The following is an 18,335-nucleotide window of genomic DNA, read 5'->3' as shown; positions in this document are numbered from 1 at the left end:
TGGCTAATTTTCCTGCTTCCCAAGCTGAGGGAGGCTGAGAGCAACTGTTGTGTCATCACAGGCACTGGCTGAGATCATATAGCATAGACCAGCGTTTGAACTTCTGCCTTTCCGGGTCTGCACACCACAGTACAGTTACCTATTGAGCCATCCTGCGTGCTGATGATGAGTCCCACCTGAAATGTTAACTTGACTTTTCTCTTGACGGATGCTCTGCAATCCCAGCACTTTTCTGTTTTTATTTCAGGCTTCCAGCACTCACAATCTTTTTCTAGTTATCTTCACCTCAGTGTTTCCGCTTAATCATGGACAACTTGGCTGCACGAAGGATCACTTAGAGAGTTAAATATGCTGTTTCCATGGTAACTGGTTTACAAGACACGTCAGGTTGACGCACAGAGGAGAGTGCGTGGCAACATCCGGAGAAATGGTTACATCGTCACGTGGACAACGCAACATCTGTCAGGAAACAGCTGTGCCGATAACAATGCTTCTCGATTAAACTTTTAAAAAAAATTGTACAACAGTTGATTCAACAGCATGCAGAGCGGAGGCATCACCAAGTGTTGTATTACATTAGTAATTGGTGGGAGAATTGGGTTCCACATAGTTATAAAAAACAAAAACCCTGAATAATACCCAAATATAATGTTTGCAATTTTATTGAAAAGAAAATATAAAGTTGATGGCGAAAGTGACTTGAGTTATATTTTTGTTTCCTATTTTTGTCATGCTGAGGTGAGGTTCCATAAGCAGCCCTCTGCTACGTCATCCAATTTTTCATCCATGAGGCCAGCGAATGACTGATGACAGCCTTTTTTACCAGAACACTGACAGTTTATTGTAATCATTCCATTTGACTGGCTTCCTGGTAGGCATAACTCTTTGGCAGTGCCCATCTCTCTTTGAGCATTAATTTAACTGCAGAAGATGTGCCACGAAGATTCTGAAAGGCCTTACTTGCCTATGGAATGGGAACACAAAGGTGATAAGAGCCATCCGTTATCATCTAATAGACTTTGATTCCAGTACCTAATATGCATGTACTTTTTAAAATTCATTTTGTGGGATGTGGGCGTCACTGGCTAAGGCCAGCTTTATTGCCCATCCCAAATTTGCCCTTGACAACTGAATGGCTTGCTTGGCCATTTCAGAGGGCATTTTAAGAGTCAACCACATTGCTGTGGGTCTGGAGTCACATGTAGGCCAGACCAGGTAAAGACGGCAGATTTCCTTCCCTAAAGGACATTAGTGAACCAGATGGGTTTTTACAACAATCGACAGTGGTTTTATGCTCATCATTGGACTAGTATTTTTTAATTCCAGATTTATTAATTTAATTCAAATTTCACCATCTGCTGTGTTGAGATTCAAATCCAAGTCGCCAGAGCATTAGCCTGTGCTCTGTATTACTAGTTCAGTGACATTACCACTACGCCACCGCCTCCCCTGTTGTGATAACATGTAGCTTCAATAAGTCCTTTAATAAAATAATGCATTGCTATCAATTTTGGATTTCTGGACTGAAATCAAACTCTGTCGGAAAGGCAGTGATAACTCACCAACTTTGCATTTTTATTAACTTAATGAGTTTTACAATTTGGGTAACTTTGATTATGCTATTGTTTAATCGGGCACATGACTGGTTCTAACATTGGCCCCAGATGCCATCCCGAGCTTGGTTTAATTTGTACGCAGAGAATCCTCGTGCCCAGAGAGCATTTGACAAAGCTCGATCCTGCTGGTTCCAACCAAGCCTGAAATCACGTGATCCATACAGATCAGGAAGGTTCGCAAACTCAGTCCCCATTCTGTGCTAAGTTAACTTATCAGAATTGGGGATGGCAGTGGGCAATTCAATCGGCCTCAGGACTCTGATGCCAGGGGGAGGGGAAGAAGAAGCTCAGGCAAGGTTGACACTTCTGATTGCTGTGTAATGACCCTTACTGGAAAATGCAGATGATGATGTGATCTGGCTTGGCTATGATAAACTACACCATCCAGAGTCACTTATGACAGGATGGCCACCTTGTACTGAGGGGTGGATTGCAGGGTTGGGGGTGGGGTGGGCGGGGTGTGGGGGGACAGCTGCTGGCAACTGTGTAACACAATTTGAGAAATGAAGAGTGTCTTAGACAATAGGTCGAAGTTCACCTTGGACATGGGCACAAAATGGCCAGCATTGCTTTGTTCAGGTCATCATAAGCTCCCTCGCCATATTGACTTCAGGTCAATGGAACTGAATACTGAGCGGGTCATAAAGTGAGCAGCTGATGTGATACTGTCCGTTTAGCATGGCCACCCGAGATAAATTTCGGCCTCATTGTGTCAATGGTAGTGGTATATCAGAGTGAAGGGCTACTGTACATTCCAAGCATATTTTATTTATTTAATTCACCATAAATTGCATCTGTCTGTCACATGATCTTGATCATTTCTAATTAAAGACAGTGAAAACCCTTCTGTTCTCTTCAGCTCCCTCATCTCAGAAATCACCAAAGGTGAGTTGTCATCTCCCCCACTAGTTTCCAGGAGACGTCCAAATTTGATAATCTTAACCAGATTTTTGGTACCTTTCTCATGGTTTGAAGAACAAATGGCTGTCAACTCTGCAATTTCTATTTCTAGTTTGAGTGTTTAGCTGAATGATCTACCTAAACAGCTTAATACATAGAGCAGAACTTTCCCGCAGGCTTTGGGACTCGATGTCAGGGTCAAATGGGGGTCTTGAGTCTGCACCTCGGAAGCAAGACTGGTGACGCAATTTTCCTGGAGGCGGCCTCCTAATTGGCTGCCTCTGAGCCTGCTGGTGGGTGGGCTGGATCTTCCAGTAGCTCTAGAGCCTCGGCAGCCCTACCGAGAGGTGGATGCTGCTCAGGCAGATCAGAGACCACAAGGGTGCCTCAACATGGACAGGTGGCCACACAATTGTCCTTGGGAGCCTTTCCCCCATTTGACTGCCCCCAACGATGCCAGGTGTTTGCCTGGGCACTCTCCCTGTCACCTGCACAGTGCCAAGGGCACGACCGTACCAACTGCTGAGCCCCCTTTTCCCCGCCGACCCAGTTATGGGTGATGCCCTGGAGTAGCCATGAGTGGCTTCCCACTCCTTACCCACCTCCCTTTAGCTGATCTGTTTTTGAAGGCAGGTAACCCATCACCCTTTGAAAGTTTCAACATCTAACCTTTACAAGCCCTTAACAAGCTTTTTAACTGATTTAATTGGCCTAATTGGGAGGAGAGCAGGATTCCTGCAGCTGACATGCATGTCGGCACCGGTATCTTCAAGGTCCCCTCCCGCTTCCGTTCCTGCTTTTCGGGAGCCCTGAAAATTCAGCCCTATATGTCTCTACTCATGCACCCTGTTGACCATAAGCACACTGCAATTTTGATTTACTTTCTGTTCTGCTACACCAATGTCTACATAAACGCCCTCAGGAATAACAAATGAGAGGGCACCAGTGTGAAAAAGTTAGGTGCACAGATGTCACAGCCACTAGGGCATGTAGTGTGTTAAAATACTATAAGGTTAAATCTGCTGCTTGGTTTTCTTACACCACAACCTGGACAAGATGAAAGTTCTTCTCCTAGTGGCTCTAAAGGAAGCGATTTCATTTGTCTAGCACCTTGCACATCCTCAGATTGTCACAAAGCACTTCCAGGCCAATGAGGTACTTTTGAAGTGTTGTCATTATTCTGCTGTAGGCAAACACGACAGCCACTTTTCACACAGCAAAGTTTCACAAACATTAACGACAGTTCGTCTACTGTAGTGTTGCTAGTTGAGGGATAAATGCCAGGACACTGGGGAAAATTCCCCTGCTGTTCTTCAAATAATGCCATGGAATCTTCTACATCCTCATGAAATGTCAGGTGAAACTTTTGGTTTAACATCTCATTGAAAGATGACAGCTCTGACAGTGCAGCACTCCCTCAGTACTGCACTGGAGTCCCAGCCTAGATTTTCTGTTTATGCCTCTGGATTGCAGCTTGAACCCACAACGTTCTGACTCAGAAATGTGAGTCCTGCCACTGAGACAAGGCTGAGAGCGTAAGGGTGCCAAATCTGAGAGTCTCAATCCACTTATATTGGCTACCATTCAAAACCTGTATAGAATAAACTACCAGTGCCATCACGGGAAATCTGTAAGCTGATTGGTTGGTAAGTGACAGCTGTTATTGTCTGTAAATAGCTTAAAAAATCAGAGAAAAACATTTCTTTTTTAAAAAAAACCTCAAATAGCTACCTTGTAAGCGAGAAAGTTAGTACTACTAAGGTTTTTTAATTAGTGTAATTTATTAATAATTACTAATTAGAATAGTGCTGTTTGGACAGTGTGAGGCTGTGAGTTGTGTGTGTGTAAGGGATTTCACTGACTAGGGGGAGGAGGTGCTCTTTGGTTTCTATTCTTTTCTGCCTTTTCAGCCTCCATGGTACAGGGGAAGAAGCTGATTGGCAAATAACTAGTAAGTTATTCCACTTATTAACACTAGCAATAATTAGATTGTAAAGCCAAGTAATGGCAGGGCAGCTCGGCCAAGTGGAATGTGCCTCCTGTGGTATGTGGGAAGTCATGGATGCACCATGTGCCCTTGATGAACACATCTGCAGGAAGTGTCACCGGCTGCAGAAGCTTGAGCTCCGGGTTTCAGAACTCGAACGACGGCTGGAGTCACTGCGGCGCATCCGCGAGGCAGAGAATTACGTGGATAGCACGTTTCAGGTGATAGTCACCCCGGAGCTTAAGAGAATACAGGCAGAGAGGGACTGGGTGGCTGCCAGACAGACAAGAAGGTCAAGGCAGGTAGTGCAGGAGTCCCGAGAAGGCATCCCACTTTCTAACTGGTATTCAGTTCTGTGTACCGATGGGAGAGAGGGTTCTTCTGGAGAATGCAGCGAGTGTCATGACCAGAGCACCATGGGTAGCTGTGCAGGGAGGGAGGAGAAAGGACAAGAGAGCAATAGTAGGCGATTCTATAGTTAGGGGAATAGCATGGCGTTTCTGTGATTGCAGACGTGATTCCAGGATGGTATGTTGCCTCCCTGATGCAAGGGTCATGGATATCACTGAGCGGTTACAGAGCATTCTGGAGGGCAAGGGTGCACAACCAGAGGTCATGGTCCACATTGGTGCCAATGATATGGGAAGAAAGAGGGATGAGGTCCTGCAGGCTGAGTTTAGGGAATTAGGAACAAGATTAGCAAGCAGGACCTCATCCCTCTTTCTTCCTATATCCCAAGGCCACATGCTAGTGAGTATAGAAATAGGAAAATACACCAGATGAATGTGTGGCTGGAGAGATGGTGCAGGAGGGAGGGCCTTGGGACTGGTTCTGGGGAAGATGGGACCTATACAAGCCAGACGGTCTGCACCTGAACAGGACTGGGACAAATATCCTTGCAGGAAGGTTTACTAGTGCTGTTGGGGATGGTTTAAACTAGTTTAGCAGGGAGATGGGAACCAGAGCGCAGTTTTAGATAGGGCAATTTCAGGGCAGGGCACAGGAGACAGAAAATTAGCGAGTGACTCTGAAAGACAGAAAAAGCAAATGTTAAAAAGTGTACAGCACAGGAATTTGGCAATGTTAAAGGGTATTTATTTAAATGCAAGGAGTATTGTAAATAAAGCCGATGAGCTGAGGGCACAGATAGACACATGGCAACATGATATCATTGCTATAACAGAAACTTGGTTTAAAGAGGGGCAAGAATGGCAGCTTAACATCCCTGGAAATAGAGTTTTCAGGCAGGATAGAGAGGGAGATAAAAAAAGGAGGGGGTGTAGCATTATTAGTTAAGGAATTAATAACAGCTTTGAGGAGGGATGATATGCTAAATGAATCACCAAACGAGGCCATATGGGTGGAGCTCAGAAATAAAAAAGGGGCAGCCACGCTACTAGGTGTGTACTATAGACCCCCAAATAGTGAGAGGGAGATAGAAGATCAAATATGTAGGCAAATTTCTGAGTGCAAAAACTATAGGGCAATAATAGTTGGGGATTTCAACTACCCCAATATCAACTGGGATACAAACAGTGTAAAGGGTACAGAGGGAACAAAATTCCTGAACTGCATTCAAAAGAACTTTTTTAGCCAGCACATAACAAAGCCAACAAGAGGGAGCGAAATTCTAGATTTAGTCTTTGGTAATGAAGCTAGGCAAGTGGAAGTAACAGTGGATGACCATTTTGGAGATAGTGACCATAATACACGTAGTCTTAGCATAATCATGGAAAAGGACAAAGATAAAACAGGAGTAAAAGTTCTAAATTGGGGGAAGGGAAATTTTATGAAACTGAGAGGCGACCTGGCAAAAGTGGACTGGATACAGCTACTTGAAGGAAAATCAGTGGCAAACCAGTGGGTGGCATTCAAAAGCGAGATACTAAAGGCACAGTGTAGGCATGTCCCCACAAAGATAAAGGGTGGTACTGCCAAATCTAGAGCCTCTTGGTCATCTAGAAGCTTACAGGGTAAGTTAAAGCAGAAAAGGAAAGCTTATGACGTTCACAAAAATCTTAAAAATTTAGAAAGCCGAGAGGAGTAAAGAAAGTGCAGGGGTGAAGTAAAAAAGGAAATTAGAAAAGCAAAGAGAGGACATGAAGAATTATTGGCAGGTAAAATCAAGGAAAACCCAAAGATATTTTATCAATACATTAAGAGCAAGAGGATAACTGAGGAAAGGGTAGGGCCTATCAGAGGTGTACAAGGAAACTTATGCGTTGATGCAGAAGATGTGGGCAGGGTTCTAAATGAGTTTTTTGTTTCTGTCTTCACAAAGGAGAGGGTTGATGGAGACATTGTAGTTAAAGAGGAGGAGTGTGAAATATTAGATACGATGAGCATAATGAGAGAGGAAGTACCAGAGGGTCTGGCATCCTTGAAAGTGGATAAATTGCCAGGGCCGGATGGATTGCATCCCAGGTTGTTAAAGGAAGCCAGAGAGGAAATAGCAGATGCGCTGAGGATCATCTTCAAATCCTTACTATAGTTACAGGCGAGGTACCAGACGATTGGCTGTGTGCGAATGTTGTACCATTGTTTAAAAAGGGTGCAAAGGATAGGCCAAATAATTATAGGCCAGTCAGTCTGGCCTCGGTGGCGGGTAAATTGTTAGAATCAGTTCTGAGGGACAGGATAAACTGCCACTTAGAAAGGCACGGTTTAATCAGGGATGGTCAGCATGGATTTGTTAGGGGAAGGTCATGGCTTACTAACTTAATTGAGTTTTGTGAGGAAGTAACAAGGAGGATTGATGAGGGTAGTGCAGTGGATGTGGTCTACATGGATTTTAGTAAGGCATTTGACAAGGTCCCGCATGGCAGACTGGTCAGTAAAATGAAAGTCAATGGGATACAGGGGAATGTGGCAGGTTGGATCCAGAATTGGCTTAGGGACAGGAAACAAAGGGTAGTAGTCGACAGATATTTTTGTGAATGGAAAGCTGTTTCCAGTGGCGTTCCACAGGACTCAGTGTTGGGTCCCTTGCTGTTTGTGGTATATATTAATGATTTGGACTTAAATGTGGGAGGCATGATTGGGAAATTTGTTGATGACACAAAAATTGGCCATGTAGTAGATAGTGAAGAGGATAGCCATAGACTCCAGAATGATATCAATGGTTTGGTTGAGTGTGTGGAAAAGTGGCAAATGGAATTCAATCCAGAGAAGTGTGAGGTTAATGCATTTGGGGAGGGCAAATGAAGTAGGGAATACACAATAAATGGGAAGATATTGAGAGGGGTACAAGAATTTGGGTGGCACAGTGGCGCAGCGGTTAGCACCGCAGCCTCACAGCTCCAGTGACCCCGGTTCAGTTCTGGGTACTGCCCGTGTGGAGTTTGCAAGTTCTCCCTGTGACCACGTGGGTTTCCGCTGGGTGCTCCGGTTTCCTCCCACAGCCAAAGACTTGCAGGTTGACAGGTAAATTGGCCATTGTAAATTGCCCCTAGTGTAGGTAGGTGGTAGGAGAATTGAGGGAAGGTGGGGATGTAGTAGGGAATATGGGATTAATGTAGGATTAGTTTCAATGGGTGGTTGATGGTCAGCACAGACTTGGTGGGCTGAAGGGCCTGTTTCAGTGCTGTATCTCTCTATGATTCTAACTCTAATAATTGAGAGACCTTGGAGTGCATGTCCACAGGTCCCTGAAGGTGACAGGACAGGTAGATAGAGTGGTGAAGAAGGCATATGGAATGCTTTCCTTCATTGAATGAGGTGTAAAATACAAAAGCAGAGATGTAATGCTGGAACTGTATAAAACACTGGTTAGGCCACAGCTGGAGTATTGCATACAGTTCTGGTCGCCACATTACAGAAAGGACATAATTGCTCTGGAGTGAGTACAGAGGAGATTTACAAGAACGTTGCCAGGGCTTGAAAGTTGCAGCTATGAGGAAAAGTTGGATAGGCTAGGGTTGTTTTCCTTAGAACAGAGGAGGCTGAGAGGTGACTAAATTGAGGTGTACAAAATTATGAGGGGCCTAGATAGAGTAGACAGGAAAGACCTATTTCCCCTAATGGAGAGGTCAATTACCAGGGGGCACAGATTTAAGATGATTGGTAGAAGGATTAGAGGGGACATGAGGAAAAGCTTTTTCACCAGAAGGTGGTGGGTGTCTGGAATTCACTGCCAGGAATGGTGGTGAAGGCAGAAACCCCCAATTCTTTGAAAAGGTACCTGGACATGCACCTGAAGTGATGTAACCTGCAAGGCTATGGACCAGGTGCTGGAAGGTGGGATTAGATTGGGCAGCTAGTTTTTTGTCAGCTGGCATGGACACGATGGGCTGAATGCCCTCCTTCTGTGCCATAATCTTTCTATGGTTCTATGGTTCTAATAACAGTAACTTGACACTAAGTGGCAGTAAATTGACAATCTCGCACAAAAAGGTCATGACAACTCTTGTGGCAACTGGAAGTGCCATACTGGTGCAGTCAGAGGCAAGCTTCTGAGTTTGGAGTCAAGATACATTGTTAGGATGGAGTACAGAGAGCTTTAAACTGCATCTAAATTTGATCTGATTGCTTGTTGGTGATGCTGGGTGTACAAAATGGGAAAGTGCTCTGTTCCCCAACACTAAAATTCTTCCTTCACACACAAAATTCACAAAAAGAAGACTTCCATTTATATTGAGCCTTTCATGACTGCCAGACATCTTAAAGCGCTTTACAGCCAATGAAGTACTTCTGAATGTATAATCACTGTTCTAAAGGCGATATTACACAAATAATTTTTGTAGTACAAAAATATGTTCACAGAGATTGCGCTGAGATTAAAATGATGAATTAAGCCTGCAACGTTCCTAATCCCTGTGGCTCATATCCATCCCAGGCAGCACACTTACTGACTGAGCCATCAGGGCAGATGGGTATCTTATTAAACGTTGCCTCAGAAACACTGGACCAAAGTGCAGGCCTCAGAGTTAAAGTCTGAGATTGCCAGGAGGGTTTTGTACAGTTTAGTTAGGACATGTCAGGATGTGGAAATGCTACTGTAACAGGGTTAGCACTCAATGGGATTTATTTTTGAGCGCCTTTAAGGAAGGCAACTTTATCAGAAACGCAGAAAGTGCAGCCTTTCTGCTGCTTGCCGAGTACTGGGTGCTGCCTGGTCTCACTGAATTGTAAACCTTGAGTCGCTGCCTTTCACTCCCCTGCTAACAATTTAGTTTAAATAACACTAGCTGGAAGACCGACGCTGGCAGAGGCCAGCGAGCAGTTTGAACAAGTGAGTCTGGGAATATTACTCTCCAGGGCGCCTATGATTACACTAAATGACCCTTATAATTTGAAAAAAATTAAACTTGGCCGGGAAAGGGAGGTTGGCCCCAGACACTGGAAGTTAGCCCAAAAAATCATTTTCAGTCGCATGTTTGAGAAAACAAACATATTGGAAAATTAGGAAATTGCTCAATGGAGAAGCTCAGAGGGCCCACATGCCATATCGATAAATTGGATAATGTGTTCAGGTTCCTTCTGAGTGATGGCTGCTTAGTATAAGGGATGCTTTTCTGATGCCTCATACTTTATGGTTTATCCAATGATCCTGCGATCCTTCCAGGGAGTCTCCTTTAACAGGGGCACAGGTCAGATAATTGGTGCCACAGTATTTAGCCCCTGTTTTAACCTGCTGGAAGTGCAGCAACACTGAATTTAACCTCACATTTTATAACCTGTCCACTCTCACCATCCCTTCCTGCAGGCGCTGACTCATGCTGCAGTGCGGTTACGTGGGTGACCTCTGCCCTCCAAGTGCTTCAGCCATTCATCACGTCGGAGCACAGACAGGGAGTGTTAACAGGCTGTTCAACTGTGTAGTGTATCACAGTTGAGCCCAATCGTGGCCTCACTTAACATGCACACACTTGCATGCATGTGTGCACACACGCTCACACTCATACTTCTGCCCTTTCAGCAGGGGGGTAACAGAGTAATGATCAGCAGCAGGAACCCTGGCTAATTTTCACCTTCCTACCCGGAGGCTAATTGCACTCTTCGCACCACTGCCCAAACTGAAATCAGGACACTCAGCATAGGCTGTGGATTGAAACTAGACTTGGCCGGTCTGTATAGTGCAGCTGCTGCTTGATGCATCAGTTAAGATAGCAGTTAAGAATGCTACAATTAACTCAACTACCTCTTTGGGGATAGGAAGGCCGGTCAGGGTACCTGCTCCTGGTTCTTATTTAGCGACCCCTGTTGGAAAAAGCAAATGCGTGGGCGATGGCTGAGAGCAGCAGCTGTGAGATTGTGATGCCTGCTGTCGTTGAACAGCCCATGGCCATTCGTCTTCCATAATCACACACGCAAAGATGGCTACTTGTGAGAGATCTGAGAGGGCGGCTGGCACCTGTGCAACTGCAGTCAGCATGAGTTTATCATCTGTAGAAGAGGATAGAAAATTGGGAACAAAAAACATGCATTTTCCTCTTGGTGCTCCTGTTGATGCCCTCTAACCTGTTCATTCACTGGTCTACAGCAAATATATTAAATATTATAGCAATAACCTATGTTTGTTTATGGAACTCGCTATCTATTTACAATAGCCATGCACTATCCAAGAACATATTTATTTTATGGGACTGTTTACTCCTTCAGATACACAGACTGTGAGGCTTAACTGCAACCAAATGTTACAACGCTGACATACGCACTAGATGTAGATTCAATAATTAAAAACCATTCGTGAAAAAAAACAGCAATGAGACAAATTTCAAATGTCTAGACATGGAAACTGAACGAAACATGTGGACCTGACAACAGACAACAAAAAGATTCTGACAGGATTTTTATTCTTCCGCAGCCATTTAAATGATCTGACACTTAACAGAGTCTAATTATAAGGAAAATCATTTTAAGGAAGTACGAGGGGATAAGTGCAGAGTATATATTGTATTACAGCAATGCTGCTCTGGATTGTCACAGATAAATAACTCAGCTCACAGGGGACATAAAGTAAATGTGCTGTAGCCAAAATTGGCCTGCAGCTGAGAATGTGTTGCCGTGGGGGTGAGAGCAGATTGAAGTGTATATACCATATCTAGGGGTGCCTCTTTACAAGAGGCATTTTTGCAGTTTATCTGAAACTGTAAGGGCATTTCCTTTTGCATGCTTATATCCTGAAGGCACTGGGAGTTAACTTGGATAAGACCTGAAAACAGGCGTGGGGATCGTGATAGGCAATTAGCCTGGGCCGTACATTGCGTTGCGGATAGTGTGTTAAAGTCGTGCTGTCTGCTTCTTTACATAATTGCTGTGTTCAGCCAGTGCTACCCATGCTTCTCACTGGCCGCACACATTAGCATGGGAGCACGACATCGCGAGTGTCTTGCTTTACTGAAAGGCAGCCCACACCTCTTTACAGGGATGAGCTTTATGGCTACAAGACATGGTGGGTGTCATTTCATAAATGAACCTGATCTGTATTATTTTAACAATGGCTGAAAATGCAAGAGAGCAAGCACCAAGGTTTCCTGAAAATGTGCTGGAGGGGCTGGTGCAAGATGTGGAGAGAAGGAGAAACATCCTGCATCTACAGAGGGGTGGGGGGGGGGGGTGGTGGTGGGGGGATGCAGGAGGCCCTCCAGACGCATGTTCAGTAGGCAGTGGGAAGAAGTAATAGTAGAGGTCAATGCCATCAGAGTAGCTCCAAAAACATGGATGCAGTGCAGGAAGAAGTTTAATGACCCGACACAAGTTGTCAAGGTAAGTGAGTTCAATTTCAAATAGCATATCCTACTGATGCACCAATAGCCTTATCCACTATTCAATTCACGGCACTCCCATTACCCATCTACCAACAATCTCTAACAATCAGTACTCAAATCTTCAATTCACATGTACAGGTGGTTTGCTGACTTGGTCTGATTTGGTAACAGTGAAACTTTGCTGAGATCTGGAATTGTCAATTCTTTTCTCTTGACTCATAGGTCTAGACTGACAATTATCTTGCACTTGAGTGTTGTAAGTATCATCTTCCTTAACTCCACTCTCAGAACTTGAATGTGAATATGTTCTTGATGCTACAGGAGTGTTAGGTATGATGCTGTTGGATAACTCTCTCAGCTGATATCTATTCTTCTTCAATGTCGCTCCTTTCAGGGTGGTTACCTCGTATTGACCATGGCTCATTACAGATCATTGACACTTCGCAGGGAACTATGTCTTTTCTTGCCGGTGCCTCATTCTAACCTTCTGTCCTACATGCAGAGAAGGTAACTCCATGACTGCATGTCTGTCATGTGTGATTTTCATTTTCTCTTGTCTTACCAGAAATTTATCTTGGACTGATGACGATCTGATCAGATGATTACTTGGAAGAGTTGTCCTCACTTGCCTTCCGAACGTGATCTCTGCTGGGGATGGTAATCACATATCTGGTGGTGTTGCTCGCAGGTGCAACATTGCTATTTGAATTTCGAATTCCGAAGAAGGGTCACTGACCCGAAACGTTAACTCTGCTTCTCTTTCCACAGATGCTGCCAGACCTGCTGAGTGATTCCAGCATTTCTTGTTTTTGTTGCTATTTGAATGTCTTGATTAGTTTCCTTACATTTCAAGATTAGTGACTTTACCGTTCAACCATCCTTTCTGCTAGCCCATTTGACCTTGGGTAGTGTGGAGATGATGTAACATGATTTAAGACTCACTTTGTGCAAGTGTCTTGAAATGGCTTGCCAGTGTAATGTGAACCGTTATCTGACATTAACTCCTCCAGGAAACCAAAAAGACTGAAAATTGCACTCATCGTGTTTACTAATGATGCACTTGATGTATCCTTCAGTCAGTGAAAAATAGGAAATTTGGAGAACTAGTTGGTAATAAGTAAGAAGTCATCACTTCTGACAGTAAGTAAGTCAGTAGCTACTCTTGACCTTGGATGTGATAGGACGTCATGAGGATGAAGTGGTTCTCTGTGCTGACTGGCTGATGCTCCTGACATGCATCGCACATCCTCACAGTTCATTCTATGTCATTATTGATCCCTGGCCTATAAACTGTCTCACATGCAAGTCGTCTTGATCTTTCAATGCACATGTGAACTTGATGTAATTGGATAAGGACACCTTGACAAAGTGCTCTGGTATCAATACTTGTCTGTCTTTGAAAATGACTCCACTTGATATCTCTAATTCATCACAATATGACCAAAATGTTCTGAGGTCTGTGGAAATCTCTTGCATTGTATTTGACTATCCACTGATTATGAACTGCCATAATGCCTTGAGGACAGGAGCTATGGAAGTCACTCTTTGGAGCTCTTCACGTTTGTTCTGTCTGAATTGCATTAGGTCAATATTGTACACAACTTCTAGTTCCACATCTATTTTGTCTACTTGGACATCCAATGTTATATCTTCTGTCTTCTTGGGGTTGGGTAGCCTGCTCAATGTGTCAGATGTAACCATGAGGTTTCCAGGTTTGTATTGGACCTTGCAATTGTACCCCTGTACTTTGATTAGTAATCTTTGGAGTCGAGGTGGAGCACTAGTGAGTGATTTTTGCCAAATCATTGCTAACAGCTTGTGATCAGTCTCGACAACAAAGTGTTTGCCAAATAGGTACATATAGAATCTAGTGATACCGAACACTAATGCCAATGTTTCTCGTTCTATGTTTGTATAGTTTGGGTGACAAACTTTTAGAACCAAACCCAATTGGTCTACCTTCCTGTAACAAACATGCCCCAAGACCCTTTTTTGAGGCATCTGCTTTGAGTGTGGTTTCTTTCCTTGGGTCGTAATATTGTGAACATGCTTCAGCAGAAAGTGGCTGTTTTAACAAATTGAACAGATGCTGATGATCCTCATGATCCTCAAGAATGGTGAATCTTTCTCGAGAAGTTCATGCTTCTGATGATGCTTTCTCAGATAAATTCGAGATATATGGTGCTAAGAAATTAAACAGGCCCAAACACCTCGGTAAATCTTCTTTACCTTGAGGAATAGGCATTGATTGTACCTCCTCAACTTTACTGGGATCTGTTTGTACTCCAGTGTCAGAATAGATTGAACTGAAGAAATTAATATAACTCACATTGATAGCACATTTTTTGCTATTTAAGACAAGATCTTCTCTTCTAGCTGTCTCCATTAGAATATGAAGATTCTTGTCATGCTCTTCCTTGGTACTTCCCAATACCACCATGTCATCTGCAATGCAAACACAGCCAGGGACACTCACAGTAATGCGATCCATATGTTGTTGGTACAGGTCTTGACTCACTGACAGACCAAATGGTAACAGTAGAAAGCAATATCTCCCAAATGGCATTCAGAAAGTTACTAGTTCCTGTGACTCCTCAGAAAGGTGCACTGACCTATAATCATGATTTGCGTCCAACTTTGAGAAGAACTTGGCTCTAACAAACCTTGGGTTGAGCTCCTCTAAAGTAGGAATCTTGTGAGGATACCTCTCGAGTGCTCGTTTTAATCTTCTGGGATCCAAGCATACTATAATGGTACCATCTTTCTTAATTATAGTGATTATAGAGCTACACCAATCAGTGTGTTGCTGAACATGGCGAATAATCCCCTGTCATTCCATTATGTCAAACTTAGCTTTTAGTTTGTACTTTATATGGACACTGCACTTCCATGGTGGATCTATGGAGGGAACTGCGTCGTCTTTAAGGTAAAGCATAGCATCTCCTTTAAAACTGCCCATGGCATCAAATCTATCCGGGTATTTCTGTTGCAGATCCAATAGGGTCACACTTGCCTTGATTATCTAGCATTGGCACTTTACTGATCTCATGAATTGTCACGATCTGCAGTTCACTGCATCTGGCTGTTTGGCTACTGCTGGACCATTCTTGTCAACAACATAGAAGACTTGTGGTGACCACGTGGAACTTCCGTATCTGCATTTCAAGGCCAATGTTCTCACACAGTAGATTGGTGAACCGTTATATGTGGTGAGTCTAGCTTTTGTTGGCTGTAACATGGACTCCCACTTCAATAGGTACATGTCTTTGAGTATTCGCAGTGGTAAAATGTTGGCACTTGCCCCAGTATCTATCTTCAGTCGTTGCTTATGCTATAGGACATATAATTTCAATTGTGGTGAAAGCTTCCAGTTGTGTGATTGCATCCATATGCTGTGTGACTGTCACTGAATGGGAAGCATGTTCACTTTCTAGCTCGAGTTTGCCTTGAGTTGATGAATTTTTAAAATTCTTAATTAAAAGCAAAATACTGCAGATGCTGGAAATCTTCATCAGAAAGGTCACTGACCTGAAACGTTAACTCTGCTTCTTGCTCCACAGATGCTGCCACACCTGCTGAGTATTTTCAGCATTTCGTGTTTTTAGTTCTTTTTTATTCTTGCCACTAGGCAGCATCTGCTTTTGTTGAGCAATGGCTTCCAATCGCTTCTTCGCTGCCAGATTTTCTGCACAGTCTTGCCCAGTGTCCCTTTAGACCACATGCCTTGCAGGTATCTCTGAAGGCAGGACAGTTATGTGGCTGATGCATTAGACTGCACTAGCCACATACCTTTCCCTGTTGCGGTGCCTTGGCTACCTTACCTATGGTTGTTGCTGCTCCAAGCGCTTGACTATATTGCCTGCTCACAGCTATGGCTTCATATTTTCTGCCATCTTTGAGTAGACTATCAGTGCCATATCCTTTTTCCTTATCAAGCAGATCCTTTTGGAGCACCTATATTTTAGTTGATGCGATTACCAGCTACATTATTCTCTTGGAGAGTTCTGCATCTGAGAAATTGCAATCTTTGCCTTTATCATGACATCTGCAGACAAACTGGTCAATAGTTTTGTTGGGCTGTTGTCTGGAGGCCATCAGTCTGAGTTGATAGATTCTGAAGTTGACATTGACTCTTAATTGATCCTCCAGCGCTGTCCAGAGTTTAGATGGGTCTTTCTGCTCTGCTTCTGACAGTCTAGAAATGTTGATGTGATGGGGACCTTCATTGCCAATCACCATCTTTACTTTTATTGTTTGCTTGTTGGGTTCTGTGACTGCAAGATCTAAAAAGCATAACTCCATACACTGAGGAAATAATTGGAATTCATGAAGAACGTCCAGAACCTTCCAATTCATAGCTGGATATTTCATTGCCATGGCATCAAAATTTCTTGCTCACAAGAATTCTTTTTGCCAGAGCTTTCCTCTTAAACTATTTTTCCTTTAATGACTTCCCCTCAAGAGAAAAATAATGCAGTTCTACTGTGCCTGCAGCACTGGACCTCTGCCATGTCCTGAGCTCTGTGGCTGCAGCGCTGGGGAGATGGTTATGGCAGTGCAGTCTTGCAGCCCTGATTTATTTTCTTTTTTTAACCCAATTATGCCAGAACACTGTCCTTCTGATCAACTACCATTCAGAAAAAAATTCCCCTTTCATTTACTCATTCTCTCGGAGCACCGATTCTCAAGGGTGATTTTCAAATCCAGTCCCAAATCTCACCATCGCTGTTTCTTCCAGCTGTTTTCAGTGTTGTCCCAGGCTTTTATGGCTCCTCCCATTGGCCACGATGTTGCGCGTGTTATCGCTGTTAGTGTGTCGAACACTGCTGCTAACACATTGTGCACCTCGGCATTGCTGCCACCGTATTATGTTATTGGCTCTTAACACAAATGTACTAAATACTATAACAATGATTGGTAAACTAAACCAAAGGGTTCTTTATTGAAGAATAACAGGATTCTAGGAGAGCTCTTCAATACACGTGCTACGTGCTGTCTAATACTGCTCCAAGTACTGTAACCCATGTACAGGTGGAACAGAGGACTGGCACAGAATGAAGGAATCATGACTGCTGCCAGGATAACAGGAATTCTTCTGCATAGTGCACTGCCTATGGCCACAAACCAGCTGCACATCGAGGGGGTGGAATGCCTTTTGGTTCATGTAAATGGCCAAGTTCACATGAGGTGCATGCAAGGCATTGTGCATGCAATCATTGGCACCCTGCACCATGGGGAAGTCTGCCATGCATGCAAACTCTTGTACTCGTTACGTCTACTTGTCTCCCTGGCAATAGGAAATGAGACGAAGCTGTCTCTCTGTGTAGAGAGGGCCTCAGCAACCTCCCTTATGCAAACTGCAAGATGTTATGTATATCCCTGGCAGCAGCCTGGAAGGAGCCAGACACATAAAAGTCAAGAGCCACAGTTATCTTGACAGCCACCAGCAATGCTACCCTTGCTCTCCTTTGAGAGTACAGTAGTGGCTGCAGCAGTTGGCAGATTTTAATCATAACCTCTCTTGTGAAGCAAAGGTGCCTCAAGTATTGATCCTTGCTGAGGTTGAGGTAAGAGAATTGCTCCCTGAATATCCTGGGCGGATATGACTTTCTGTTGGGACTTCTTCTTGCCCTTCTCCTCCTCCCTCTTCGAGCAGCTTGTCCTGTTCTGTGTGACCTCTCTTCATTCTGCCAGTCATGCTCAATTCCTGGAAAGAGCCCTACCAGGCTATATGAAGTAACTTGTTTCAGCATAAGATTTTATATAACAAAAAAAGTACATCAGCACCAGCCAAACCACTCCCTGTAGAGTATTCAAATGTTAGCTAAATGTAGGAAAGCTCCAAAAATGTGCACTATTGCAGCATCAGCCAGAAGAAATAATCCAGCAAGTAACCAGGAAATACTTCATGATCCCTTAAGGTAGCGTTGGTGGGAGGTCCTTCATTCCGTTTAATATTATGTGAGCTGTGCAAGGTTAAAACATGAAGCTGGCTGGAGTGGGGAGTTGGAAAATGGCTTCACATCAGCGCTGCATATTGATTCACATCATCATCCTGCTGCTCCGTACATTGCCTGTGGTCGTTATATGAAGTGCACAAAGCCCTTTACCAAGATGGCATCC

General features: G+C 43.8%; 1 long non-coding RNA gene across 1 annotated transcript in view; it reads right to left on the bottom strand.

Annotated features, from left to right (window-relative positions):
* Window positions 1-646: 646 nt before the first annotated feature.
* LOC137352231 (uncharacterized) overlaps window positions 647-18,335 on the bottom strand; it is a 69,126-nt gene continuing 51,437 nt past the window's right edge. Inside the window, exon 3 of the long non-coding RNA XR_010969653.1 lies at window positions 647-964. This is a non-coding gene — a long non-coding RNA (uncharacterized lncRNA). The remainder of the gene's footprint in view (window positions 965-18,335) is intronic.

Source organism: Heterodontus francisci, chromosome 37 (assembly GCF_036365525.1).
Source record: "Heterodontus francisci isolate sHetFra1 chromosome 37, sHetFra1.hap1, whole genome shotgun sequence".
Classification (NCBI taxonomy): Eukaryota; Metazoa; Chordata; class Chondrichthyes; order Heterodontiformes; family Heterodontidae; genus Heterodontus; species Heterodontus francisci.
This window is presented reverse-complemented; position numbering and strand designations above follow the sequence as displayed.